The sequence below is a fragment of the Perna viridis genome, chromosome 14 (assembly GCF_037379345.1).
Source record: "Perna viridis isolate PV_CMFRI_1.1 ecotype Kerala chromosome 14, ASM3737934v1, whole genome shotgun sequence".
NCBI classification, from domain to species: Eukaryota; Metazoa; Mollusca; class Bivalvia; order Mytilida; family Mytilidae; genus Perna; species Perna viridis.
This window is the reverse complement of record NC_142458.1, coordinates 18,192,748-18,220,055: the sequence shown is the minus strand read 5'-3', so window position 1 is coordinate 18,220,055 and position 27,308 is coordinate 18,192,748. Positions and strand designations below refer to the sequence as shown.

General features: G+C 32.7%; 1 protein-coding gene and 1 long non-coding RNA gene across 27 annotated transcripts in view; one reads left to right on the top strand and one right to left on the bottom strand.

The window, feature by feature from the left end:
• LOC148598482 (uncharacterized) overlaps window positions 1-6,970 on the bottom strand; it is a 129,712-nt gene extending 122,742 nt beyond the window's left edge. For 13 of the 26 annotated variants that reach the window (XM_088561877.1, XM_088561879.1, XM_088561880.1 and 10 more), the window contains exon 1: window positions 6,357-6,968. The gene's annotated coding sequence lies outside the window, so the exon portion shown is untranslated. Of the gene's footprint in view, window positions 1-6,356 lie in introns of all 26 variants that reach the window. The other 13 variants (XM_088561858.1, XM_088561869.1, XM_088561860.1 and 10 more) reach the window with 3 other exon arrangements.
• Window positions 6,971-22,444: 15,474 nt separating this feature from the next.
• LOC148598481 (uncharacterized) lies at window positions 22,445-24,131 on the top strand. The gene is made up of 3 exons (XR_015918593.1): window positions 22,445-22,578; window positions 23,162-23,239; window positions 23,906-24,131. It is a non-coding gene; the product is annotated as an uncharacterized LOC148598481 (long non-coding RNA).
• The last annotated feature ends 3,177 nt before the right edge of the window (window positions 24,132-27,308 follow it).

Sequence of the window (27,308 nt, the reverse complement as noted above, 5' to 3'; positions counted from 1 at the left end):
AATCCCCCATTAGGCAAAACCCTACTAGGCAAAAACCTTATTAGGCAAAACCCCTACTATGCAAAAACTCATAAAAACATAACTCCTAATAGGCAAGTGTAAATTACTTAAAAAAGGTGTATGTTGGTACTAATTACATTCCTCACCCATGTGCGTTTCTAATACAATTTGTTGATTGATTGATTAATTGAATGATTGAGTGATTTACTGACTAAACGACTGACTGACTGCACAGATTGACTGATTGATGGATTGCTGGATTGGGCAGTTGGTCGGTCGGTTGGTTGGTTGGAAGGGCAGACCCTAGCTGTTTTGAACAAGTCCTATATTTACATGAAATCTAACAAATAAAAGAATACACAGAGTAAAAGTCCAAAACACGTTATAGCTACCAGCCCATATGTACGTGTATAAACATGTTATAGTTACCAAACTATACATACATGTATAATTGATACAAAAGAAATTAATTCATACCCATAAACATTAATATGCACAGGCCTTTCATTAAGAGGCGGTATCAGGTACTTTTGCCCTTCTAAGCTACTGAAAGGTATCTCCAGAACTTTTAAATTTCATACATTTTTATTAAGCAAAATGATGAAAAGTACCTCCTACAAAACCAAAGGTACCTGCATTGCAAAAAAAAATAATGAAACCCCTGTATGCATGCAGGCATTAATTTAAAAGCTTTTATGAAAACCAAAAGAAAATTTAAGCTCAACAGTATGCATGAATGTTTAATTACTCAGGGGTAAAATGTTTGATATTTGTTAATATCAGTGTGAACAGACATCATCTTGGGTCAGGCAATTGAAAAAAAAACTGTGAAAAGAAAATGTATGGCCTTTTCTCAATGCTGATTAGTTTTGCAAGACGTCCTACATAGTCTGAAACTTTAATTAGCAATCCCAGTAATTGCATTCATGTGCATGCATATAACATGTAATCAGAAGGGCAAAACCTTATTCAGAACTACCATTCAATTATAAAAATCAAAATTTAAATAATTCATGAAAGCCTTTTGTATACACGTACATATTCCTTTTGGGAAACATTCATCTTGGGTCAGACCACTTTGAATTTAGAATGCTAAATGAGGTACATTTCTAAAGAGAGTTAAATCATTTATAGATAATTACAGTTATGTAAGCATGTCCCAATTTCCATACATTTAACACAGGTCGGACAATTATCAATTTAAATTTAGTAACAACATGAATACTAAAATTGTTCATGAGAGCTTATTGATGAAGCCAGTACCCTGTACATGCAAACTAAGATTCTTTTGGGTTGGACCTTTCAGAAACTCTACTCAATAATATGAACAGTTAAATAATTTATGAATCATAATTACTTAAACATGTTCATTGTACACCTTTCAGCCCATTTCAATGCTTCATTTAGATTAAATCATATACCAAAAACCATGTGTCATATTTCATTGCTGAAATTGATTAAATCAAATGTTTGACATCCAAGCAACAATCACTCAATGTCAATGAATGGAACCTACGTGTAATTTTAAGTGTACTGGTACAAGTATAGTACAGAAATACATGTACATGTATTGGCTAAATTCATTTACACTCCCTGCAAAGCAGTCAGATTAGCTTATTAAGATCAAATACCATGATGAAATATCTGAGTATCAACGTATCATACAAGTTGCTGCAAGTGCTTTCAAATGAAACTTTTTTTATTTTTAGAAAATTTAAGGGAACTTCCCTCTTAAGAAACATGCACGTTTCCAAAGTTTCATTTTAAATGGTGCAATCATTTTTGAGTTATAGTACAAAAGCTTGACCCCCCCTCCCCTTTCTGTAACAAATAAATTTCTGTAACCCGAGAATAAAAAATTCCATTTTCAATAAGTTATAGACACCATACCACAATAGATAAAACTTGGGGAAAACTACATTTACCCTTAGTTTCATTTTAGTTGTATGAAATGTATTTGAGTTGTTGAAACTGGAAAACATCTCCCTTTTTATGAATAAATTTCAGTAACTTGAAAACGAAAAAATTGGAATTATTCAAAATATCAAGTGTGTAATTTGCTGAGGAAATTTGTAAAAATGAACACCTCTGCAGTAAGGATGAAACATTATTCATCACAATATCAATGTATTACAATACTTTCAGGTCACAATATGATACAATAAATTTGACTGAAGTTTCAATATGATACAAGTCAAAATACAACCTTTTTCAAACAACTGATGAAATTACTATCCAAATAGCAAAGTAGGATATGTTTTGTGAGGAAAAATCCATCAACCTTTGTTATGATCAATGTTATAGACTCTAAGAATGAAACCTGGCTTCAGCAAAATTCATAATTTTTAAATCTGTCGTTTAGAATATTTTCTATTCCAAATATAAGAAAATATATAGGACAGCATGCTGTAATGTATTGTATCGCAATGTATCGTATCATCACCCTCGTATCGTGACATGTTATCACGATACATATTGTGTCGTAAAGTAGATGTATTGACACAGCTATACTCTGTAGTATACTAAAACAAGCCTGTCAGAACTCAAATGGACTAAATGATAACATGTAAAAACTTTTGCATACTTCTTTAGTGAGAGTTCAAGGTTTGTCAACTTTTCACCTTGAAAGTTTGTTCATGTACTGTGACACCTATGCCCCCATAAATGAAGATGGCTACCCCCATGTAGCATTTCATTTCATCAAAGCCAGCCTTGATTAAGAGAATATAGGCCTGGGTTTCTACATTCCAATTATTTTCTATTTAATTCTAACTGACTTTGAAATTCTGTCAGAAATTATTTTTGTCAAGTAGCAATCAATGGGCAAAAGTCAATGTCGATTGTCAAAATCAAAGCGCTGTCGACCTTGACTCCTCAGGCATGTCTTGACAATTTATTGATCTCTGATTTAACGTTACAGCCTTATTGAGATAACAGGAAATCAGAGATCATCCATTGCATATAAAACAAGTTGTCAGAGTTTCATTACATAATCGCAGAAAAAAGTCAAACTGCGCAATAGGTACTTAAAACGTGGCCTCAACATATGCTTTATTCACTTTATTTAACCACAAGATATAGAAACCACAAGTCAGGTACAATATATTTACAGACTGAATTCTGCCTATATTTCATACATTCCAGATCTTTGGTATACTTTTTATCAGCTTTTATTCTGTTAAAACTTTTACAGACAACATAAATGAAAAGCATTTAAAATATAAGATACAAAATCCCAATTCTAATGTATGAAATACAATAAAACTATAAAATGATAAATCAAAATACAATGAAAACAAAAGTAAAATAGAAATTAAAAATGAAGACCCGAGGTGGAACAAAAAATTCATAAAAGGAGAGAGGGTGCTCCAAGGCAACAGTTTATAAAAGGTGGGTTTCTGGCTTTTATTTGCTTTCTGTACATCAGATAATTTTCATGGGTGCCAAATTTTCTGATTAATTCTATGAAAGAGTATACAATTTTTGCTGTCTCAATTTTACGTTTCCAAAGAAACAGTTTACAGGAGATGACTGTGAAATATTTGGCCTAAAATTTGGCAAGGTCTTATTTCTTTTGATTCCCCTAACCTCGCAAATATAGCGAAAATTAGAATCTTGCGAAAATTTCCCACTATAGGATACTTCAGCTCAAATATTGCAGAAAATGAACAAAGTTTCCAACAAAAGCATTGTTTTAATCTCTGACACCTTCCACCCAAAAATCTGCCAGTGAAGATCTATATGAAAGAAATATATCAATACCATATTTGTTTCCAGTTTCATATGTATATTCATGTATTTAGTCAAAACACCAGCAGGTATGTTTAAATTAACAAGCATGTTTATCATGACTTTGCATAACATCCTTGTTCAGGAAAACTCCAGAAACTCATCAGATATCATATTAAATACTTCAATAGTCCCTAAGAATATATTGAGTAGCTACTTTAACCAGGGGGTTCATAAATTGTCCTACAAGTATGTAGTACCGCCATGACCGTCAAAAACAATAAATCGTTCACCTCGATTAGCATGTAGGTAAACAAATCAACCATTTATTGTCATTTAAAACTTAGAAACGGCATAATTTTCTTTGATAACTCAGTCCTACATTTATCGGGATTGTCAAAATGATGATAAACTGTTATGGCATAGGGCAAATTTTATTTGAGAAACTATAATGTATGCAGAATTAAATGAACCAAATAAAAACGTAATATTCATTGTAAATCCTTATACAAGCATCTGCTAATTTGCATAAACTAACAATAGCCACTAAAATTAAGAGAGATTCAAATTATTGGTGGTCCAAGATCAAGGACCCCAATTTCTGACCTAGGACCTTTGACATTTCATTTACCTGGGTCTAGAAGCTTCAACCCCTTTAATTGACAGTTTCTTTTTGGACTACATGTAACAAAATAGACACAAGGAGATAGATTTTGAATGGTGCATGGCAGATGTGCTTATACCCGGTACAAATTTATCTAATAAGAGGCCTGTAACTGAATTAATGATGAAGACCTACATAGCTGTACTTGCTGCATTAAGGGCAAGTAATTTTCAAAAACACATGTAAATGCAATTAACAGGATAAAAACTGGTCTGTAAAACTTTAATTCATTATCAGTGTCCTTAGTTTTACTTAAGGCCAATATAAAGAATTGCTGTGGTTCTTGTCATACCTGACAGACTCAATTTGATTCAAACAGAAATTAGACTCGGACCTATTTCAGACATAGACCCTTCCTGCTAACTGAAGGGTAGTTCTCAATATACACTTCTATAAGGAAAATTATTTTGTCCGAACCCTAGCCCTACATACAGTGTAGCACATACTAATTACCTTCCTGCACTTAAAATCAAAGATCTATAAAAAAAAGTACTTAACTATATACCTTAGATCAGTGATTGCTAAATGAAAGTTAAAATTCAATTTGCTAGTAGAAATTTAATTTTCCCATGCTACATTCTAATTTTTTTAAGTTCAATACAGAAATAAACCAAGAAACTGAAAATTTATTGCCATACATGCTGAATTATTTCTTAAATTCAATCCCTGTAAATTTGCTTACAATAATTAACTCTTATTAGAAATTTAATTCCTTAATAGATATATGTACAACACAAATATTTTTAATGAAGGCCTAACTTTAACACCATACAGTACCTTTCCTATCATATCTCAACAGATAATTATTCAAATTTATTATCTACACAATGAATAGCAGTATAAAACTATAAACATTTAATGTTCATTTACAGATAAATAATGCTTTTAACTCTTTACATATTCCTTCAATTTAATTACCATTTCAAGGATCTAATGGCCTCATCGTTTTTTACATTAAATATCATATGACATAAAACTGGAAATTAACTTTTCAATGCTTTCCTGTCATGCCTATCAGTTGCTTTTATGCCAATTTTTAGTATCAACTCCGTAACATTTTCATAAAAATGCCTTCACCCATTGAAATATCCTGGTCTTCAGAATATCGATTGAATAGACAGGGGTTGTAGATGAATAGGCTGAATTCAACTCAAAACCAATGATTGATTGATTGATTGATTGATTGTAGTTTTTAATGCTGTTTTGGCAACCAGGGCTATATAATGGTTATATCAATGAAGAAAATGTCTCAATATGACATTTAAGATGAACTTGGTACTGCCTGTGGACAGAACTATGAAAACGTGTACCTGCATGTTCAAGGCCTTAGCTGCTGCCCATTGGGCTTTAATGTTCTGTGGGTTTATATGAAAACCACTTCTCCCTGCATGGTAGCAAAATAGCATTTAAAAAATGCTATGAATTGGTTAAGCCTAATACATTATGGACAATATGTCCAAATTACCCCCATCCCACCAGCCTATTTTGGAACAGTTCATGTGCGAGATTCTCCCCATTGACAATGTCTCATATGGGAAATTTTTACGTAAAAGCAAATTTTGATACTGAAATTAAAATATTATTTCAAACAGAAAATATAGTATTTTAGCCAAAAATCTTGATCTAGCTCCCACAAGTCTTACATTTTTATGTGAGGGATTCTAAATTTTTCATTAGATTTGTGGGAGCCCTCCCCCTAATGTTAATGAGTATGCTATAAGGCCTGACACCACAGGCACCAAAAAGATTGAAAGGTATTCATAACCATTTCTGCTAACCATAACATTTGTAACTCCTTTTCTTAAATAAAGCTACTTTTAACCTGAAGTTAAAACTTATTGTACTAAAATTGTGAACAATAATGCACAAACTGATTCAATATTGTATCAAGATAAATAATTGAGAACAAGCTGAGGAATAAAGCCTTAGCTGAAAACAATTTTTCTACAGAAAAGTAACATACCTTTATCTGTCTTTCAGATATGGCAAAAAAATCCTTCTAGTAATATCAATCTTGTGAGAAAATAATAAAGATCAAATCTTCAGTATCAAAAACACCAAAATATACAGAAAAAAATTCACTAGTCACTTGCTAAATTCCAATCTATATAGGAAATCCTCTATCACTAAACATATGTCTGTATGTGGGAATAATAAGCACACAACACTCCAGGTTAATAATCCTAATCTACAAGAACGAAAAATGAGAGACGAAAAATTAATCCAGAAGTTTTGTTTTAACGATATCAGTAAAATCCAAAATTATAAATAGTGATATTATCAGTCTACGATATCTAAGAGAAAAAATCTGTCAATATTAATCAATACATCGTAAAAATTCAACAAATATTTTCTTTAAAAGTTCCTAGTGACGAGAGATTATCAAATTCGGCTCCTAATCCGTATTATCTCCCAAACGTTAGCAACCTGAGTCTTGGTCAGTCATCTGTGAAGGTGCACATCGGGTTAAAAACAAATGATCTTTATGTCTTAAGCTTCCAATACACAATATATCCAACAATGAAGAACTCTGTTACATGAATAAGCTGAATCATATATTTCTCCATGTGCCTTATCACCAAACAATGTTTCCAAATCAAGTTATTTAAATGGTATAGATGGGAGTAAAATTTATGATAAGAGTCAGGCAGGACAATCATATCCTGGAATTTCATACTTTAATTAAAAAGGGTTAAAATGATATACATGAACAAGCAAATCTGTCTAAAGGGATCTTCAAACAGAAAAAAGTCTTACTTATATAAGAATGGTGGTCTTTATGTACAGTTTAATTTCATGTGAATGCACACACTACCATGGGATAATAGTGCATTGATCAAAGTATTTTTTAAACAGGTTATTACTCATACAATAAAACAGGGTTTGATTAAATGATGCTACCAACCTAAGCAAAAGAAGACAGTCTGGGAGAAGGAGCGGAAGAAAGCTGAGAGGGGGTGGGAGAAAGAAGAAAGTGGCAAGAGAAAAGAGAAAAGGTGTGTAAAGGAGTAAAAATTAGGAAATATAAGCTGGTAGCCCAGATCATACTTTTATTTAATAGTTTCTATATGTTCAACTAAATTTTACCTTACCTTAGGATGCTTACCCTACCGGTGTACCTGGTCCATGCTCCCAGTTTTTAGTGGAGTCCGAGTTGCTCATTTACTTTTGTTACTTTGTATGTATGATTTTAGTTACTTTATGTTCTTTGTTGTGTATGTCTGTTTTCCATGTCTGGTCTTTGTCCCTGGATTACATTCTTTTGATTACCACTATAACCTTGGTTCCCTTGATTACTCTTACCCAAACATTTGGTAGTCCAGCTCAAAATCTAGTAGGCATTGGCTACTGGGCGACTGCAAATTTTTACCACTGTGTTCCTATGTATAATGTTTTTTTGGGCCAGCCGCAGCCTTCCCAGTAAGGTGGGAGAGTTTCCTCTTCATTCATTGAAGACCCAAAGGTGGCCTTTAGCTGGTAACTTTCATCCCAGTGGAGTTTTTGTCTCTTTGACATACTCATCATATTCATTCTCCTTATTTAGTCAATGCTTGAAAATAGCATTCACATTATAAAAAAAAATTGTAAAGCTGCTAAGAAAAACACAAGAGTATATAGTAATATAGGGAAATAATCTGTTGCTCCAAATTTTGAAATTTAACTAAATGCCAAATGTCTTAATTTATTTTCAACTTAAACTATATCATTGATTTTAGATAGATTCTAAAAATTATTTAAACTACAAGTATTTAAATCAATGGGACTTACTTAGTAGAGGTCTCCTGCCAGGTACTTACAAAGGCTGTATTTAAATACATGTAAATGTTTACTATGAGATTATTGGCTATAATCTGATTTGGGATTTGGTCGTTTGTAAAACACTTGAAATCGCTACCTGTTTTATCAAAAGGGATAAATATTTATGTATAACAGGTGATCTTACCTCAAATAGGCCATTCAACTAATAATGATTAGCTTAAAATAGGAAAATTAGTTAATTTAATCCATTACTTGTTAATGAAAGGTTTAAATCTTGAGGCCAGATATTCGCATTGTGTGTTACATGTAATTACATGTATATTAGCTAATCACTTATCATTATGAATTCAAGCAATCATTCGCTTCAAAAGAGGCTTTATGTAATGGTATAATTTATATTTATTTTCTGACAAGTTTGTACTCTAACAATTCAATGTGTCAAATAGTTTTATAAATTCAGTATTTTCACAACACCAAATAATCTAGGTTCTAATTTAAAATTAAAAAAAAAATATGAAGAGTGTGAGTAACTAAACAAATGAGCCAAAAATATACTAAATACGTACACCAACTATCCTACAGCAATGATGGATTCAGGGAGTTCCAGCATTTAGCATCTCTCCCCCTTTTTGTCGGAAATTTTGTTAATATTCTGTATTTAATTCCCAAAATTTAACCAATAATAGTCTGGATCCCTCCTTTGAAAATCTCTTGATAGGTTCCTCTACAGTACAATAAAATCTCTTGATACGTTCCTTTACAACACAATAAAATTTCTTTTAAAAAATTTATACGACCTTGCTTTATTGATGAAAAAATAATATACATATTGCCATAAAAGTTGTTTTTATACTTGTTCCTGTTAAAAAAAACCGAATTTCTCACATACACTGTACAACTTTTGGTATATTGTCTAACAAGAGACCTCATATATGGTCAATAATCCAGGGGTGGATCCAAATACTTTCAAAAGGTGGGGTGCCAGCTGGAGTTTCTTAGAAAAAGGGGGGTGCTAGGACATTCAATTTACCATTTTTTGTCCACTTCACACATGAAAATGACAAACTTTCCAATAAAAAGGAGGGAAGCTCAAGCCTTGATCTCCTAAAATAAACCTTTGTTTAATAAACATACTTAATGAGGATATTAAACTTGATGACGGACAGTTTTTTCCCAATTTTTAGGTAGATTGTAGTTAGGCTCAGAATCAATAGGCGTAGGACTTGGTGTACAGTGTTAATTTCCCACACGCTAAAATTAGGGAAGCATTATTTCATTTTGCATGAAATCTTGATTTTTCACAAATTTCATAAATTCTATTTAAGCATTCCTTTACCTGAAATCCTGGATCTACCCCTGAGTAGCTCAGATTGAAATCAGAGAGGCTCCCTGGTATTTCAAAATTATTACAAATTGTATGAAGTGTATGCAATTACCATAAACATAGTAATTTTTTAATAAAAGTGGTTCAAGGATTTGTTCTTGTTTTTGACACACATACATGATGATGAATTAATACAGGGACTAACACTCCCTGATGCAAGTATTTGGATACAAAATGTACATCTGGTCTCGATTTCACAAAAAGTCGTAAGTGTAAAGTTGATCGTAAGTAATGACATCATAAACTAAAATAGCATTCTGACATCATGATTTACGATCAATTTCACTCTTACGACTTTTTGTGAAACCCACGCCTGGGGTACACGATAAAAATACCCCATTAAACATATTTCAAACATTATATACATGCTGTATAGAATTTAAATGATACAGATTGTGTCAGTGTATTAAAGGGTGGTAACTGAGAATGGTCCAGAAATTTTGGAAAGTAGAGGGTCTAGTAAAAGAGGAGCTGGTTTCACGGATATTTTATACCAATCAATTTTTACAACAAAAAAGCACACAATAAACAAAATATCCTGAGCAAAATATTCATACCAGGGGGTGATTCCAGAGATTCTTAAAAGAGGGCCCCTGACTGCTGACTGGCCTAAGAGGGAGCCCAGCTCTGTCAGGGCTCAGTGACTTCCAATATAATCTCAATTTTTCCAATCATTGGTCCCTACCAGGGATCTACATGTGCATACACATTGTTCCCACCTTCCAATCCACAAATAAATGAAGGCAAATATAATTGTATCAAATAATGTTGAATTGCAAAAAATATGAAGGTAGTGAACCTTAACTCCAGAACCTAGCTTTGATTTGAGGAATGTTTGGTTTGTGAATTTACGCCTGTAGGATAGGGGGAAAGGTTGTCATAACCACAAGACCTGTAGAAGCTAAAAAAATCTGAAAACCAACTTAAAATTAGCTTGGCACTACTTAAATTGAGAAACTTGAATGAAAACTTCAAACCCAATAAAATTCTAGCTATGAGACTCGTCTGATTATACTGATGCAGTACTTGGTATATGTCAACAATTCCAGGCGTTATGCATATTTTTCCGTCTATATAACCAATATGTGCATGTGGAATGACTTTAAAAAATATAATAATGGTTTACCTTAGCAAAAGGAAGAAGAGAATTGAGAAGTTTTTTTTAGATACACTCATTTGGTTTACGCGGGGTTTATGTGAACAAGGGAATGAAACTGTGTTAAATGTAAGGAATGTGTATCGACATCGACCATTTTTATCAAAAGTGTGGGGGGTCTTTTTTTTTTTTAAATATTCAAAGTTTGGATACATTTTTCACTCATCTATTGAAAATGACAGTAAACAATTATTCTATATTTTTCCCATTACATGTACCTATCAACCCAGTATTTTGAGGAATGCCAATCTTTGAATAATATATTGAAGATAGGTTCAATTGTTTTATACCTAACTTCAAATTAATTGTACCTAGGTATAGCCCGTTTGCGCTAGAGATATTTTGTTTTGTTTTGACCACCACCGATGGAGATACTCTTTCTTTATATAAGTTTCTTGATCGGAACTACTACCCCCTTTTGGTAAATAACGTTAAATATCTGAAGATAGCTCTTCCAATTGGCACTCAGCATTGTACTTTTACAATTCTATGAACGATGACTATTTCTAATCTCGAAGGGTTTTTTATTTCTAGCTAAACATCAAATGAGTTACTATGCGTCTAAGAATATTGCATTTGTAGGCAACTTGAATATATCGACATACCGAATATAATATAATGGACGATTGGTTTATTCGGGTAAATGCATAGAAATAAACAGGTACTGGTGAGGTTAGAAGTCAACTATTTTTAATTGGATCGTTGTCAATACAAACCAAATTAATCATCTTATTTAATTAGTTCGCAGTAAAAGTTGTTTATTGGATTTTTTTATTGGCGTAAATATCATAGAATTAAATATAATATATTAGAAATACCAATAAAATGGACCTTATATACTCTCTGCATCTGAACCTAAATGGGGTATGCAAGTGGAACTATTTTCCTGCGGTAGTTTAAGATAACTTCAGATGCTAACAGGCTTTACAATTCTAATGGCTCTGGCGACTGCTACATTAGTTACTCCATTGGCTTGTACATGCAAACATGTCATGTACGGCTACATTGTAAGTGTAAGACGTAAGACTCTCATCTGTGGGACGGTGGACAGGGTAAAGGGAGACAGGGAAAGAAGGGGCGGGAGAAAGCACGGTAAGTCGGGAGAAAGGGGCGGGAGAAGGGAGAGAAAGGTGGTAGAAAGGAGAAAGGTACACCATGTCCACCCCTTATCTATGTGATGGAAGCTGGATGGAAACTGCATATCGACAAGTAGAAATAAAGCTTCTGTAATGATTTTAGCAACATAATTCAGGCGCGTAGCTGAGGCCAAATTGAAGTGTAGGCAAAATTACGGCAGGGGGTCTGGGGGCCGCTTAAGCCCTGGTAGGGGGTCCAGCTGGGCGAAGCCCCCCCCCCCGAAGCTCCGCGGAGATAGCGTTTTAAAGCATCATTTATGCCTCTCCTGGATGTATTTTATTTAAAAATATGGCAAAATTAAGTGCAGGCAAAAGCTTTTTTGCCTAACGGCAGCTACGCGCATTCAAAGACTGAACATACCCTATATGATCCATCGCATTGATCACTAATCACTACTCGTCGGCACAGCGCTAACAGACAATATATATATATATATATATATATATATATATATATATATATATATATATATATCATAAAAGTCATGCACAAGACAGTTGTTAATAAATTTAGATTGTCTTGCCTTGGATCAGCTGTTTAAATTGATCCAGGGATTGGTTCCGTTTTACATATGTAAGTAGCAACGAGTTCAATAAAACTATGGATCGAAGAGAAAACCTGTTTTAGTTGGTTCTGACAGTAATTATTGGTATTGAAATGGTTGGTGTAATGTAAATTTTGAGATGGCTGGGGAGTGCGATAGAGCTGTTGGTCCACTACAATTATATATTATGAGTAATATTTTGTGTTACATTATGACTCTAGTATTATTTCTCCTTTGACCAATGATGTTTCAAGTTCTAGCACTGTAGACCCATAAATGAAACGAAATACGGTCTACAACTTTTACAAGTACAAGATAGCCGACGCATTTTCTCGCTTTGTTCTATATACCAATTTTATCACTGTGCTGTTTCGCATTTCAAATATTTGGTTCAACAAATAAACTTTTTCTTAATATCCGATATATAAAACTGAGAGAAAAGATTAAAGACACCAATGCCCCTAATGTAATCTTGAAATTCATGGCGGCAATTACTTTTCCCAATGAAAAATCGGCAACAATATAATGTAAATGCAATGAAAGCGAGATAACTCTGTTTTTTCTTCGCTGTGGAATGGGGGCATTTAAAGATGACCCGTTAGATCAATGCTATGGCTTGAAGATTAAAGAGAATTTACGGGTTAGTATTCAGACTTGTTTTACCCGCAATTATGTCATTGGTTATTTACCGAAAGTAGTCCCTGTACACCTAGCCCCTAATACCGAGGCTTCATTTCTTGAAATCCAAACGGTATAGTAGTACATCTTGGTACTTGATCGATGTTTATGGATTGTTTTGTTCGTGTGTCTAGTGTACAATTTATTTATGAATGAAGAGCTTTGTATGTATTCAGTGCTTATGCTGTCGATGAGAGAATACACCTTAAAACACGTGTACATCATACGTAAATATGAAATCTGTGCATACGATTGGTATTTTGTGTGTGTGTGTGTGTTTAGGAGACTTAAACTGCTTGGTTTTAGCAAACTTACAGAACTTTGTAAGAATGATAATGCATATATTCTAAAAGGTAAATTTGGAAATGATAAAAGCTGGGGAGTAACTAGCAAAATTTTGAGTGTAAGCAGAAATTCGACCGTTATTGATAATGATATGTACACGAGTTCGCTTTTGAAAATTATACGTAGTTTTGAGGTAAATGGGCTTTTGTGTGATGTATTCACTCACCCATATCTAAGAAAATACGCGTGATTGATGAGCTAATGCCAAATGTTGATAGTAACATAGGTCTGTATTGACAGTAAATCATATTGGTAACTAGACTACACACGTTTTCGGTTCATGAGGAATGTAAAATATCAAGAAGGTATTCGTCTGTATATGGTTCTAATATTTGTCTTTGTTTGTATTATTTTAGTTACTTCATGTTCTTTGTTGTGTTCGTCTGTTTTCCATGTCTGGGCTTTGTCCCCGGATTACATTCTTTTGATTTCCAGTAGAATCTTGGCTTCCTTGATTACATATTAAGCCTGAAGTTTCTAATAAAACAGTATCTAGAAAACTATAGATGAAAATATCACAAAGGTGAGAGAGACAAGAATTTGGAATATTTTCCAAAAAGAGACCGGAACAGCTATGAGAACACTAACATATTATTGATTTTTTATGTGATTTTTAATCAAAGATCTAAACATAAACAATGAAGTTTAAATGCACAAAATAACAATTTTATATACTGTAAATTTCGATATGCTGTACACGTGTTTTAAGGAGTAACCTTTCATCAGTAGCATTAAAATCAAATATACAGGAAGCTCTTAATCAAAATATTAGTTATATGCAAGAAGAACTCAAAACCAAAACTATCGAAAGAGGAAGCCAAATCCATCGCCGAGAGGTTCTATCAAATGCAATACAAGGAATAAAGCTTCAGTGTTTTACCTATTTTAAAATTTGGAATACTGCAAGATTTCATAAATAGGGTAGATAAAATGTAAAAATTAATGTAATGATACAGAATAACAGTAACAATAGTGAAACAGTGAAATTGGTGTAAGACAAGGCGAAAATTTGTCTCATTTATTCAAATTCCCCTCGTTACACTGTCAAAATAAATATCTTTTAAAAGAATGAAATTTCGTAAATGTTTGTTTGACCATTCTGAGCACCATTCCATGATATCAAAGGGACTAAATCTATGATTTATGAGCCTCTGTTATCCAAGTGGCCTGCTCGTTCTTATCAAAGCTTAACGTTGATATGATATCTCCTAATTAGCTGTATTACTCCACATACATGTCCTTAAGTTTATAAAAGATGAAGTTAAATTACATCAGTTGATAACTGTAATATTTCTTTAAGGATACTGCAGACATTATGGAGTCAGCCTCATATCTTGACATACACTTAGAGATCGATGGTAAAGAAAAACTATTGACCAAACTATACGACAAACGTGATGACTTTTCATTCAGTATTGTCAACTTTCCTTTCATCTGTGGCAACACCCCTTCAGCACCTGCGTATGGAGTTTTCATATCACAACTCATACGTTAGGCCAGAGCCTACCGTAACTACGCAGATTTTTTTTTATCGAGCTTGACTTCCTGCATTTAAGCTTCTGATACAGGGTTATGTTGCTACAAGTCATCATTACAGAAGTTTAATGGACGTCATCATGAGCTTGTTACGGTGTATCCATCTGATCCATGAAAACTGATTTGGTTAATGTGTCATAGTTTTCCTTTCCTCTTTCTTGTACCCTTGACTTGACTTTGTATGAGCAACTCGGCGGATGTTTCTAGAAAAGCAGACGACGCTTACCCTACAGGTGCACCTGGTTCATGCTCCCAGTTTTAAGTGGAGTCCGAGTTGCTAAATTACTTTTGTTACTTTGTATGTATTATTTTAGTTATTTTGCATTCCTTGTTGTATTTGTCTGTTTTCCATGTCTGGTCTTAGTCCATTAGATTTTCACTGGAATTTTGGTTCCCTTAATTACTCTGTAAATACTAGTAAATCCTACTTGTCTTTGTATGGTGCATTTCTCTGGAAGTTTAATCGCTTTATTTTTCTTCTTTTTTTTCTCTCTCTCCTCGCTATTGCAAAAGGAAATATACCTGAAATTAATTCTGCATAAATTGATTTAAGCAAATTTTATAAATTAAATATTCAACATAACAAACTTTGAATAATTCAAAAGAAATGACTCTCTTTCGACAATATGTATTTGTTTATTACAAAACGACATTTTGTATCGTAAATCAGTAATAATAGAATGACGTATCTAACTGATCTACCTGGTGGACTTGGAGACGGATTGGATGGATTAGACGGATTATACTATTTGGAAGATTATTTCGATGTCCTGACTGACGATGACTTATCTAATCGCTTTATTTTTCTTCTTTCTTTCCCTTCTCGCTATTGCAAAAGGAAAAAATCCTGAAATTAAGATAAACTGATTAAAGCAAATTTTATAAATTAAATATTCAACATAACAAACTTTAGATAATTCAAAAGAAATGATTCTCTTTCGACAACATGTATTTGTTTATTACGAAACGACATTTTGTATCCTAAAACGATGATAAAATGACATATCTAACAGATCTACCACTAATGTTTAACACTGAACTATGCCAGGGTTGTTTTCCTCTTTGCTTTCAAGTTAGTAACCTGTACAGTCTTGTGACCTAACAGACTAAACAAACTTGAAGGTAAAGAAAGGACTTCTTTGTTAGGGTGGGATGAGGGGGTGGGGTGGGAATCTGGCAGTTGTTTTTAAAAAATCAATTCTGACCATGAAAAAATGTAAAAAATACTCTGGTCTACATCTCCTAGAGAACTGATAAATTTTCTGAAACAGCCCAAATACTTAATACAGTGAAATGGAAATAAATAATCTTGCCCTAGTGTTGTTGAAAATATTTTTTCTGACCCTCAAAATATCAAAACGAGATATTCTGACCCAATAAGGTTTGCTTAGAACTCCTTAAACAAAATGTCGTCCCCAATCGCTAACGGTATGAAAATTAATAAGCAACAGTACATAAAAATAAGAAGATAATGATGAAGAAGGGAAGGAAGAAATCAAGCTAACAAATTGTCTTCGTTAACTGGTGCACTTATGTTGTTATTAAGCGCCCGGATAATTAGATGAACTACACTCCTGTTGTAAACGTAATATTTTTAGCAAATTCTGACATTTTAGAAATATTGTCATTTAACGCTTTGAAATGATATTTTCTTCAATTTATTTGATTGATGTTGAGATTTTATCATAATTAGCATTTAAATGACAAACAAAAGCTAATCGAAACAGTATTACATATTTTTCCTCTGGAGGAAAACTCCTAATCGATGTCCAATTTAATAACGTGTTCTAGTCAGATTAAGACACCTTTCCTAGTCCAGACAGTAACGAAGCTGCATCATGGAGAATAACAAAGTGTCTATTACATTTGCTGATTTTACTATCTTCCGTCGTCTATGGTTTCATTAGTATCTGTAATAAAATTATTACTTTGACTCTCTTTTTACCTGGAATACCTCAGCTTTCGCTTTTTTAAAAAAAGGTTTATATATTAGTATTTTTATACCACAGCTTTTCTGACTTGCCATTTTTATCGAAGTGCAATGCGTTATTGGTTTAAATGCTTACCACCAGAAGAGTCAGAAGATAATTTCATCACTCAAATACAATATCTTGATGTCAATTTTAAGTTTCAACATTTATTGCAGTAAAATTGATGAACAACACTTTTTTATTAGGACCGTAACACCGAAAGTTAAAAATAAGGACAAACATGATTTTAATAAAGTGTAAAATGCCAGCATTTGATATCCAACAGTTGAATTCGTTTTAAAGATGGTGTATGGTTATTTAGACAGTCAGTATATTCTGTTGGCTGTTTCGATAGTCATAGACGGTCATCTGGGAGCTAGAAATATTTTTTTTACGATTTTGCTTATCTATATTTTTACTTGGAAATAAACTAAATCTTCGTATCGAACAATATTTCTTCGATTTTTTTTAATTATTTGCATATATCTGCTTCGATTAGTAGGACGAATGGTTTTATGCAATCACGTACAATATAAATAAACACCATATCTATAATAATCTTAGTAATTTCATACAATTTGGTGGTCAGGCTACGAGAAATAAAGAATATCAAGAGTATTATCCAATGAAAAATCAGGTAGAAGACGAACTACTTCATGGATACAGAGTCAGTACTTCATGGATACAGGGTCAGTACTTCATGGATACAGAGTCAGTACTTCATGGATACAGAGTCAGTACTTACACGAATTACTTCAATATCAAAACACTTATCAAACTAATGTTGTATGTAACACGTGACTTATCATCAACAACATTACAACTTATTAGGAAGATCTAGATTGCACAGTTGTAACGGTTTATAAGAAGTACTAATTATGAAAAAAGTATCGAAATAGATAGCCAAACCCAGAACCGAGAAATTTTACAAGGTTTAACGCAAGAAATGACGCTACAGTGCTAGTGTTCATAGAGTTTTTGAAGTGTGTTTCTTATTACTTCAAATTTGATAAATCATGTATAATTATATTACTCGGACTTGCAAATGAGTTTTATTTATATTGTTCAAAGACAGTTTTTTATTTTGTTGAAACTTGTGAAATTGTGCATCATTTTGTTAAGAATCAAACCTGATTAGAAAGCACCACTAAAACCCGAGCTTTCTCCTAATATTCATATACTGAAATAAAATAGATGATTTGCCAAGGCCCGACTTTCATAAAAATGCAGGATCAGTAGAATTATTTTTGTTTTCTTTTTTTCCCCCGAAAATCAAAACAATGTTGAGTAATTTGACTTCTCTTTTGTTGGATCAAATTACAGCATTAACTTATAGTCTGACAACTGAAGAAAAGTGTATCATGAATTTGGTACCCGGCAGCTCTGTTGCAGAACTAAACCAATATCTGTAACTTAAGGAGGTAGACCTAGGGTAAGGAAGACGACTCTTAAAAATCATTGGAACGTTTGTATTCAGCATTCTACATCAATTTCATGTAAGCATCAAAGTAACTTGGAATGATTTTATTTTGTTTCAAATGAAAGCTTGATAGGCTTTGGGGGAAAATGAATATGATACAAGCATATAACTGATTTCAAGAGTTGTTTCTCTTACCCTAGGTCTACCTCCTTAACTTCATACATTTAAATACATTTATATTTTAATGTGTTACATGTTCATTGAAGCTTTTAACATGAACATGATGAAAAAGAGACAGGTACTAATTATATAATATCTTCATGTACTAAGAACAGTTTCAGAATAGTAAACCGTTACCTTAATATAATACTTAAGAATGAAATGACAAGAAATAATTTGTCAGACGTACAATCTATGTCAGACAAATGATGTTAAATGGAACTAGAAAACATTTTGAATTTATAATGTCATTCCCATAATGGTTGTACATGCTATCGTTGCTGGAAACATGAAACATTATCTAGAGTCTCCATTCACCTAATCACGACAAAGTACATGTTCATATTTTTGTCGGAAATAGCTTTTCTGACATGAACTGACATTCATAATATATACATCACTTGAATATATATTTTTCAGATGAATGAACCGTATGATACACAGTTCGGAAAGATTTAACAAAAGAGAATTGTATACGGGCACAACCCGAACATCACTAGTATTTCAAAAGCAAAGTTTACATAATTTTATCAAAACTGCCTGTTTATTTTGAAATTAACTTAAGATATGGTCAAGTGGACTGGTAGAGAGACATTATGGAATAAGATTAATACTTTGTAGACTTATAGTATTGAAATTTGTGATATTACAACATTAAAGTATTAAAAACATATACAAAATAGTCTTTCAAAATTATATAGATATAATTGTGATTATCAGATATTACTTTTTTCATTCATGCTACAAGTTTAGTCATTTAAGTACCAGTCCGCATAAAACTTAGACAAAGCCAATGGTAAAGTGATTTATGCGAAGAAAAATCCACCGGAAAAACCATGCATTTTCAGTCTACATATGCTATACTTTCACATAACAACAATCTTTTCTGCATTCAGATGTGCACTTTTCAGAAAATCATATATTCATCTCTCACTAAAATCAACCAAATGAAGCCAAATCAAGAACGATAACTTTTCAAAAATGGAAATTTCATGTACAATCTATATATTTTTTATCTCAAAAGCACAACTACCAAATCAAATACTTAAGCTGGTTTTGTAATCAGTAACTATTGCTGAACAAGAAATAAAAACTATTTCGGTGGGATTTGGACATGTGTAAATCACCTTCTGTCTGATTTTTAGAAAGAATAACTACTTATTTACAATGCATGTCTTAATATTTACTCAGTAACACGACTTGTCGTAGACTAATTGGTTAAAGAACAAGACTAAATACATTTATAAATTCAGTCATGTTAAATTGTACACGACTCTTGGCTGACAGGTCAAGTTACACACATAATACACATACAATCATAACTATTTAATTGGCTTACAAACCAAGCTTATGTGTCCCTAATGAATAGAATTCAGATACCAGAAAGTCACGATCCATACATGTGCGTCTTGTAACATATTTTTGTTATTTCCGTTACGTTATCCAACAACCTGTCGAAGCTATAAGGTTTTTTATATACAAAACCCTTTACATATAAGCTATATGTAAGAACAAAGGTGTTACTTTGCCATAAGATTTAAGCGATCTCTTTAAAGGTGTTACGAGAACAGTTTCGTTTACGGTGTCGTGTGTTTTGCTTCTGTCGTTTTATTGCACGATAAAGCACAAAGGAAAGACTATCCAAAGTTTAATAGTATTGCACGTTGACCATATAAATTTGGTTTGTGCAAAACCCAAATGAAAACCAATTGTTTTATATTTCTATGTATATTTCTATGTATTAAACATAAAATATTGAGTTTACTTCATCAAACTTGTATCGTGTTCCACAAAATAGAAGACAACTTTGTTCATGTTGTGTTTTCTTAAATTCAGTACTGAATGGGAACAAATTGTGCTCCTTTACTTGCTGACCTATTCCTTCACTCTTATGAGGCTGACTTTATAGCTGATCTGATCAGAAAGCAAAAATATCGTTTTGCTAGATCCTTCAATCTGAGTTTCCGCTATATAGATGACGTATTATCTTTAAACAATCCTAATTTCGGGGATTTGATATATCGCATCTACCCAAAAGAACTTGAGACAAAGGATACTACAGACACTGTGAAGTCAGCCTCATGTCTTGACCTACACTTAGAAATCGATGGTAAGGGAAAACTATTGACTAAACTTTACGACAAACGTAATCAAAGGAACCAAGGTTATAACAGTAATCAAAAGAATGTAATCCAGAGATAATGGCCAGACATGGAAAACAGACATATACTACAAACAACATAAAGTAACTAAAATCATACATACAAAGTAACAAAAGCAAATGAGCAACTCGGACTCCACTTAAAACTGGGAGCATGGACCAGGTGCCCCGGTAGGATAAGCGTCCTCTGCCTTTCTAGAAACACCCTTAAGTTGCTTATAAAAGGTCAAGTTCAGGGTAGACAAACGAGGAAAGGAAACTATGACCCGTTGAATAAATCAGTTTTCATGGTGTAGATTGATTCACCATAACGATCCACGAATCCATGATGACGACCATAAAACATCTGTAATGATGATTTTAATCTTGTAGCAACATAACCCTGTTCCAGACGCCTATTTGTTAGAGTTCTAGCGCGATACAAAAAGTCTGCGAATTTTCGGAAAGGTCTGGCATAACGTATGAGTTGTGATATGAACACTCCATACTGAAGGGATGTTGCCACAGATGAAAGGAACTTTGACAATTCTGAATGAAAAGTCATCACGTTTGTCGTAAAGTTTGGTCAAGCCTCATAGGAGTGACGGAATAGGTCAGCAAGTAAAGGAGCACAATTTGTTCTCATTGGAATGCCGACCGTTTGTTGAAAAACACGTGCACCACGCTGGACAAATTATTAAAAATTCCAGCATTTTGTAAACGTCTTCCTCTATATATCTGGAAGATGATTTGGAATTATTTTTTACAAACTATGAGGAATTTCTATCAAGAACTAAATATTTGTGTCATCTTTTTTTGGAAAAAATACGATGTATAATGTTTTTAAGTCGGGATTTTAACTGAGTAAGGGGAATAGAGGTATACAGTGTTGAAAAATCATAGGTTTTAATGCTATTATATTCAGATAATAGGCTTGAACTAATTGTCTCCAAAAGAACTTTCGAAATTTTCAGGATCCACATTGAATTATTGCCACTACGGTTGAAACAATTTTTGTGGTAGGACTGCAGACCCTCTTAGACAGTTGGGAGTACAGAAGTTAAAAGTTTTGAAAGAGGTTTGGTGGTACATTTTGCAGATCCAGCTATGAAACTTTGTTTGTATGGATTCTTGTGGAGTTTAGGAATCCAGCACATGGACGGTAAATCACAATCATCGTCCTTGGTAGAGAGACCAAAAGAGGATAGCACAGATATATGGTTTTCCACAATCTCTCCTTTGGAGAGTGTGGTAGCAGTATAGGTCTTATCATTGGTATAATTTTCTACGTTTACCTCTGATAATAAACATTGGATGTGAAACGTTTTGCAGACAAAAACCTATGTTGTTTATGGCTTTGTCTGCTGGTAGAACAACATATTTGTCATGTATAGGATACAATATTTGTGCTACATCGGGGTATACGTTTGTACAGTTTTTTTAATGGTATGACAGGTCTGAGATGACATCATATTGGAATAAAAAGAAGACGAGGAAAGAATGAAAATAAGCAAGTTGACATCGTATGGGTTGACTGGTGTGTATACATGTATCTAGCTATCACGTATCTGGGTAGTTTATGGATCTACACTCCTGTTCTAAACGATGCAAATACTGACATTTTAAGCTTGCAATTGACATTTTCGTCCCTTTTTGAATCCATTTTGAGATCGTATCATAATCCTCAATTTGATGACAAATCTATTATGCATTACATTTTCCCCCAGATGACAGTACCCCTTAAATTAATATCTTATTTAAGAAACGAGTTCTGGCCGAATGAAATCATATTTGTTAGTTCAGACAGTATAGAAACTGCGTCATGAAGGGAAAAAACACGTGTTTTACATTTTATCTACTGTTTGTGCTGTTAACAACTGCCTATGGGTTTCCTAGTGTAAGTATGAATTAGCAGTTTAGTAAGAGAAATTATTTGAAGTCAGTTATTTCTCTCTATATCTGTAAATGAATTAATACATTTAACCTCTTTTGCATCTAAGCTATCTTTGTATTAATATATATATAATCAGGTATAATAATTGATGGTTATTTTGATACCATAGCTTTTCTATCACGTCCTTATTATTAAAGTTTGAGAATTTTAGTTTTATATATATATATATATATATTATTGCATTACCAGTTAAACTGCTTATAACAAATAACGCTGGAAAATATCTCTTTACACAAATAAAATATATGTGCTCTTATTGCGCTATTTAATGTATCAGAATTGATAACAATTAGAATAATTATAAGTAATTTATGGTTGAGATCAAAATATCGAACTATCACGCAAAAAAAAATATAATAAGACAGCATTTGATATCCATTTTAGGGAAACATTTGTTTTAAACGAGAGGTATGAATTATCTTCTCTTACTAGATAATGTTTATTATGCCAGCATCATTTGGTTCAGCCTTATGATGTGAACCATCACTGTAACAAGACACCGTAATTGCATTCCCTTTCTTCTAAGGATATGACAAAAGGAGACAATCCTGAATATTTTCAAGTGGGAAATCAGGTTGGAGGCGAATATAATGATGAATACTTGGTTAGTATCTTCTTCAAACATACACTACTTAGATCACCAATCAAATAAACGGTATTTATTTTAGTATGCTTTACACGACCCGTACAACTATACATGCCGTCGGTCATCAATCATTAACAGTTTCCGATCGGTCATAGATCCGTCAAACAGATCCGCATCATGTGACCACTGGGCGGAATATATATTTTGCGGATTCCGTACTTTTGTTTGTCAATTGTAACGCATATGTACTAAAACCGACAGATTTGAACATCCATTTCACATAACAAAGCTACGATCATCCAATCAGTGGTCATCGATCCTTCTAATATCTGGGCGGATCGATTCAGGGAATGCAGTACTTCATATTAGATAAATAATCTATTGTATTATTTGGGTCAGACACATGAATCTTTCTTTTGTTTTTGTATATGTTTTCAAGGAATGTTTGCAAACTATTTTTTGTCAGTATTTGTTGAAACGAATGAGCAACTCGAACTCCACTACAAACTGGGAGCATGGACCAGGTTTACCGGTAGGGTAAACAGTTGTAATATCATTTACACGTCACGATCAATTTTAGACATTGTGTTTATATATTTTCATTATTACTGAATGGTATCATAATCAAAATATATATATATCAATTATATACATTACTTCAATACCCTTTTTACATTTTTTCAGATGAATGAACCATATGACGCACAGTATTCAAAGAATATACGAAAGAGAATTTTGTTTCTAGGAAACAAGTCGGGGAAACGCTCATATTTCAAATTCAAATCTACATAAATTTACTCAATTTGCCATTATATTTTAGAATTGACTTAATTAAGTAGACATGTAACAGAACTAATAGCATAACACTTTGTAGACTGTTTCTAAGTTAATGAAATAAGCTACATGTATATATTCATTCTCATTTTGAATAGAACGCATGTCCTGATATGTACTCAGTCCCACGACTCGTCATTGAAATAGTCAATTAACAAGATGTGTGACACATACATGTATTATGTACCATAGTCATTTCAAATAGTACTCGACTCTTGACAAAAAAAGCAAATAACAATGTTTGGTACATATACAACTACAGTCATCTAAAATTATACGTGACTGCTGACCTACATATATCAAAATATGGAACACATATGACTACATTCATTTATTATTGTGTACATCTTGCATTGTCATACTATGGGGATTAATTTGATGGATAAACACAAACTGTCACTACCGACCCAATTTCTTTGTTCACTATCTTAACGGAGTTGCCCATTTCCTTTTGTACCTTTGTAAGTGTTTTTTTTTTTCGGTTATTTCATGCTCTCTGTTGTGTGTGTCTGTTTTTCTTGACTAGCTTCTATTCTCTAATATGCTTCAATTTTCCTAACACTTGACCGATGTGGAAAAAAATGTTCTCAACACTAGTGACTTTTTTGTTCTCAGAGTACAATTGGCTTAAAAATTATTGTCTTGGACTCCATCTTGAATCGCCTCGATTGCCATTATAGCTATTTTCAGTTAAATGGGATAATAATGGTGTTTTCTTACCTCAAATAAGAACTATAAAGTGACTCGAGAAAATTTGAAGTGAAAAAACCTTTGAAATCGTCTGGTTTCTTTTGTTTGGAATGTTTGTGTTTGTGTGACATCAATATGTTCCCTACGAATCGGAATCATAACGTTTAGCGCGCTTTTCATTTTTGTGTATTTTTGACGTTTTTATGGCATTAGAGAAACATAATCTACACTCAAGGTTTGTTAATTATGAATTTCGCACATAACGGGACAGTTCATTTAGCTGTTATTGTGTAGGATAGAGACGTTATATAATATTAATTTGTTGTGACATGCATCATTAATTTGATCCTCTATCCTACATAATAAGACCAAGATGAACTGTCCCATACTACCATACATCGTGTACTAAGTTACACCCCTAGAATAATCCTACGAGGAGGAATGACCCGGCCAGCGAAAGCTATTTTTTTATATAGCCTAGCTGACCGAGTGGTCTAGGGCGCTGGACTTGGTGCAGGCGGAGTTGTCATAGATGTTACAGCGGTACGAGTTCGAGTACCGAGGATGGCACGGCCAAAAATTTGTTTCGTAAATTTGACAGTTCTAACGTCGTTGGGAATTTTTCAGACCCTTCTATAAGTTTACGTTATCTTCCCTCTATCAATTTGATCCGATGGAGCAGGGTAGCTAATAGAGTCGTCACATTCTGAGACAGGTTGTATATATTATTTGTTTTTCACAATCACGATTTTACAACACCCCCACCGTTATCATCCGATCACTGTGTATTAGAGTATCTTCATTTACACAGTACAAATAAATACTGCCGATTTAATACCTTTTTGAATACTATACATATATTTCATTGTAACAAAGAAGAGGAAACAAAAAATCAAAACAAAAACAAAATAAACATATAAATGAATAAATGAACAAATAAATATAAAAACAAAATAAAATTTATAATTCAAACAAAATTATTAAGGTTAACCTACACACTTCCAAAATCTTTTACATTCCCTGTATTTAACTTATTTCAACAATTTATCCTTCTAACTATGCAAACTATTTTTTACATCAACACATTATACAAAGGGATAGCCTTCATTTTGTACATGTATATGAAAACATGTGTCTAAAAGGGGTCTGCTCTCTATAAATAACAAATGCTTATTTGTCAATGCAATACAATTTTTTCTAAATCTTGTACATATTAAAACTTTGACATAAGTTCAATAATGTGAGGAAGTTTCTCCCGTATTTTTGCATTGGAAATTGTATTTTAAAAAAAGAGTCTCAGAAAGATATTCCAAAATAACATTGTTCAAATGAAAAAGTGTGAAGTCATTTTTGATATACTATTCTACTATTTTCAAAAAAAAAAAAAATAGAATAAATAAATAAATAAATAAATAAATAATAATAATTGTACAACCAAAGAATAAATGTTCTATTGTTTTTTTATTCTGTACCACAGAAGGTGCAAAGTATCTTTTAATCATACTTCTTGTTATAACTACTTGTTCATGTTCATTGCATGTCTTTTCCAATAGATAAAAAATTTCCACCAGTCTGGAATATCATATCCTAGTTTCGAATTTCTTAGCAGGTGAATGAAACATCCAAACCTTTACTTTTTCATACACAAATGTAGCTTTCCTAACAGCTAACAGAATTTCAGAAAATAATCTTCAGTCAGGAAATTTTGTTACTTTGTTACTTGACATTTTCTACATTGATTCTAATAGAATCTTTTATGAATTAAAGAATTCTAGATATCACAATACAGTATTTTATAAACTTATTACACATAATCTTAATGATTTAGCTTTAAACATACATTCACGTGTAACTTGTGATACAAAGTATTGGGTCAACTTCAATGCATTGTACTCAAGGAATATTGCCTATAAAATTTAGCGTTTTACGGACGAAACTCTCTTCCTTATTAAACACTAGTAAGAGACTTCAAAACAAAAACGACGATCCACTTCTGCTAATAACCAATTCAATAATAATTCAGTACATATGATAGTAAAATAAGAAAACATGGAACAAGCACATGTAGACATTAGAATCAAATACAATTCCTTATGAAGTTAAAAGCTAAGAAAAACAAGATAGATAAAAAAAAACTACAGCACTTGTAAATATAAACATCTAGTTCTCCGGACGTGTGACAGATTCATACAGCACCCTTTATGTTGTAAAATCCAGTAAGTATCAATTTCAATGGATTGTCAATCTAGTAAGACATGAAATGTAACTAGAGATACATGCATCGCATTTGTGAGATCGAAACTTCGTATCGAATTGTGATGACAGTAAAATATGTAGACAGTGAATCTGAACATACCCCTGTCTAAGAAGTGTATTGACAGTATCTTAGCTGTACTAAGTAAGTCAGCATGTTATAGATCACATGCATGTCACTAACGCAAATCTTCTTTAACTTGAGATGATATATTAGTTTTCGTTTTAATTATAAGTTAATTCGAGTGTTTTTTTCGAAATATTGATTATTCAGAGATGAATATATTATCAACCATACGAGAACTTTAAA